At 44.5% G+C, this 4051-nt stretch overlaps 1 long non-coding RNA gene across 1 annotated transcript; it reads left to right on the top strand.

Annotated features, from left to right (window-relative positions):
* The first annotated feature begins 1629 nt into the window (after positions 1-1629).
* On the top strand, positions 1630-3342 carry LOC147751112 (uncharacterized). The gene is made up of 3 exons (XR_015299936.1): positions 1630-1877; positions 2576-2710; positions 3281-3342. It is a non-coding gene; the product is annotated as an uncharacterized LOC147751112 (long non-coding RNA).
* The last annotated feature ends 709 nt before the right edge of the window (positions 3343-4051 follow it).

Genomic DNA, 4051 nt, shown 5'->3' with positions numbered 1-4051 from the left:
ATATATAAAGAACACCAACAAAAGATAGACAGAATAGTTTACAGTAGGACAAATAGTCCGTGTAGTGAACACAACCTTTCATATAACAGTCGTACCACATTCACACTCACATTCCATACATACCATAATCAACATTGTGCATGTGAGATAAAACGAACAAGAAAATAGATGAGGTCAGGAAAACCAAGTTGAAAGCAAATCACAAATGGCATTAAAAGTATTGAAGAATACTCAATATCACAACGATTGTATAACAAACAAGATGTATACAGTTCCTTTCTGACCACAAAACCTAAACAACAGAAGGTACACAAGGTCGACGCGTTTCGAATCGGACCCTTTGTCCGATTCTCATCAGGACCGAAAATCTGAGTGTAATCAGTGTTGGGGGGACCATCTTGACAAGGCGCTTTTTTTGTGAGGCTCTGGGACGCGGAATAGCTCAGGGTCCCGTTCCGAATTTGACGTCAAACTACAATTCCCAGCTTCCCCCTATGGTCATGTGACTCAAATCTCGCGCACTGTTTGCCTTCACTCGATCACCGGGTCTGAATCTGCAACACGTATACCGGCATGCGGAAGACTGCGAGAAGCCCCGGTTAACGCTGCAAGAGAAGCCAACACAAGCCAACGGCTCTGCATGGGCGATTCCAACTAAAAACATTCGGAACGGGACCCTGAGCTATTCCGCGTCCCAGAGCCTCACAAAAAAAGCGCCTTGTCAAGATGGTCCCCTGACTTTTATTTTCGAACGCAGCACCCTTGGATCTAATAACACCTGACCCAGCACATCCCCGTGCCCCAACACTGATTACACTCAGATTTTCGGTCCTGATGAGAATCGGACAAAGGGTCCGATTCGAAACGCGTCGACCTTGTGTACCTTCTGTTGTTTAGGTTTTGTGGTCAGAAAGGAACTGTATACATCTTGTTTGTTATACAATCGTTGTGATATTGAGTATTCTTCAATACTTTTAATGCCATTTGTGATTTGCTTTCAACTTGGTTTTCCTGACCTCATCTATTTTCTTGTTCGTTTTATCTCACATGCACAATGTTGATTATGGTATGTATGGAATGTGAGTGTGAATGTGGTACGACTGTTATATGAAAGGTTGTGTTCACTACACGGACTATTTGTCCTACTGTAAACTATTCTGTCTATCTTTTGTTGGTGTTCTTTATATATATATACATGTAAAAAGCATTTTTCTATTGTGTGTTAATATGTACAAAAAATAAGATTTTTCAAATATATGGAAATAAATACAATTGATTCAGTTCAAAAGCCGACTAGCAATTGAATCATTGTTAGTTTGGGTCCCAATTGTTTTTTCTGTGAAATCAGTCACAGTATTTGCACTTCTGTTGTTTATTTTAGTATTGGACTCGGCTTTACTGTGGATGAGTCAAAGCCCTTGTTTGTTGTGATATATGTATTTTCAATGCGGCACGCCATGGTGCCAAAACGTCACCGAAGCGTTACGCATCGGTGCCGTAAAGGCGACTCATTGATGGAGTTGCATTGCAACGATGGCGCAGCTCCAGCAATGCTGCGTCAAGCCGTAAGCCTGCTTCATGCAGGCGCAGGGTTTCAGTGACGCATCATTGTCCTAAATGACTGAGTAGAGGCTCAGGTGCAGTCCTTCCTTTGTAGCCCTCTTTTTGGCTAAAATAGTTGGTTCTTGTTCTTTCTAAATGTTTGATTTGGTTGACAAGGACATCGACAAGCAGCAATCATCATTTTTTTCTGTTCTTTCTTTCATGTTGTACGTCAGGTCCGCCCAGGGGCAAGCGGACAGAAACAGCGGATGCAGTGGCTCCAAAGGAGGAGGATGATGCAGGCCAGGGCGGCGAGTGCTCCTTTGCTGGCCCCAGTAAGTTTTCATTTAAATATAGAGGACCTATTGTTGTCCAAGCGTTCCTAATTTAAATTTTCGAAACAGTGTTTAGATAGGAGCTAAATCAATAATACTACTGTTGCAGGGACAATTCTCCACAAACCTTACTATGGACACCAAAGACCAGAGTAATAATATTTCAGAGTGGCGTGTTTGGCACACTGTATACTATAGTATAAACTCGGTAGTGTCAGCGGCACGGACTCCTCCTTGCAAAAATTACAAAACCTTTCTCTCAGTCACTCTAGCTTGGAGGACCAAAAACCACAGAGTCTATTCAAGTTTAAAAGCTTTATTAAAAAAAGTAAAAGTAAACACATATATTAAAATAAAGTTAGCTGGAAAAGGAAAAGTGCTTGGTGCTGAGTTGATGAGTAATGGAACACATGTCTTGTGGTCGAGCCGAGCTTTCACCTGGTTTAGTTGGTTGCTCTTGTCCGTAGAAGTCCAGCGTCTGTCTGTTCAGAGAAAAAAGATGTGTGTTAAAATTAAGCAAGCATTCATCAATTGTGACAAAAAAGTGCAGCAAGACAACAGCCTTCCCTGGAAGGAGGGACATTTTTACTTTAGACTAGAGTAGACAGTCAAATATTTTTTCTGTTTTCAAACTTCTTCATTCCTAGACCAAATACTAGTGAGTGGTGTAATCTAACAGTCTTAAATATATTTTTTAGGTGGAACAGCTGGTGGCGGGGCCAGCTCGGACGTGATCGTCATCGACTCGGAGTCTGAGGGCGACTCTGGGGAGGATGCGGCGCAAGTGGACAATCAGACTGTGAGGAAGCAGGCAGCGGTGGTGTGGAGTACAGGTAAGCTGGATCATGGTACTATCTGACTCTTAGATAGCATATGATGTGTATCCAGTGCTGGACCAGTGACAAATTACAATATGGTAATTACAGCAGGCTGGGACCGACAGACAGATAGAGGCAGAGAGAGAGGAAGACAGAAGGAGAGAGAGAGGGAGGGAGCCAGAGGGAGGGTGAGGGAGGGAGACAGAGAGAGAGACAGCGAGGTAGAGGGAGACAGAGGGAGACAGAGAGAGAGATAGAGACATATCGCCTGGGCCTGGTGCAGATGATACGGTTGCTGGTGTGGTTAACGGCTTAGAGGAAAAGTCACTCACTTCTGCCAGATCTCTTTCATATGAAAGAGCACCAAACCAAGGATACAAGTGAGTTGTGGGAAGGGAAATGGTGATTCAAGCGCCCCCCCCTTGCCCCTCCATGCGGACGCCCATGATACTGGCCTCAATAGTTTTGTACTGCGCTGGCTAGTTGCTAGTTGTACTGTGACACAACTTCCTGCTGAATCATTTTGTGTTAATCATATTTTTAAAGAGCATTCGTTACAGATTATGTTTTTCTTTCTTCTTATAGTTGGTAATACCAAAACATGGAAACCGAGCAGGAGTATGCGGGCTGTACTTGCCCGGCAACGGAGGCTGGATGCCACTGTTGCGCAATATCGCCGGCTGGTGGAAATGGAGGGGGACGACACGCACTCCAGTGTAACATCTTCTGCATCCTCCTCCGTGACCCCACGTTCTGCCGGTAAGCGCAGTGCTCCAGCCAACCGGAGCCGTGCTGGAAGACGCCACCGCCGAGCAGCAAAGGCTGCACCTCCTCACAGTACTGTAAAGGCTCGCTTGCGCCTTGCACTCCGCAGAGTGTCCAACCTAGAGGCGGAGGTCCAGAGATGGAAGGAGTATCACAATCTGGTGGAGGGCCTCCGTTTAGATCAAGCCATCATCCAGGAGAAGTTTGATGCCCTGGAGGCCAAATTCAACAACCTGCATCCGTAGAGTGTCCCTTGCCCCTTTTTTAGAGACTTTTGGGGGGTGGGAATTGGGAGTTGGGGTTTTTGGGGACTTTTGATGGACTATTTATTTGTTGGGGTTAGGGAGGGTCTTGCGGGAGTTCATTTTGTTAGGGATATAAAAATATACTTTTTCAAACTTTATCTGAGCATAGCTGTTTTTTACTACTTTTGAGCCTGGTGGGTGGTGGTTTTGCAGTAAGTTTGTTTTACGGAACACTGTCATCGTGTTGATTCACCTGTAGTTGGCCAAATGTTTTTCCAAAGTTAAATGCCTGTCACAGAGTTTCCATAATCAAGAGTCCTAGGAGTTTACTAGTAGTACCACTGTC

Source organism: Lissotriton vulgaris, chromosome 1_1 (genome assembly GCF_964263255.1).
Source record: "Lissotriton vulgaris chromosome 1_1, aLisVul1.2, whole genome shotgun sequence".
NCBI classification, from domain to species: Eukaryota; Metazoa; Chordata; class Amphibia; order Caudata; family Salamandridae; genus Lissotriton; species Lissotriton vulgaris.
Note: the sequence above shows the minus strand (reverse complement) of the source record. Positions and strands in the feature narration are given on the sequence as shown.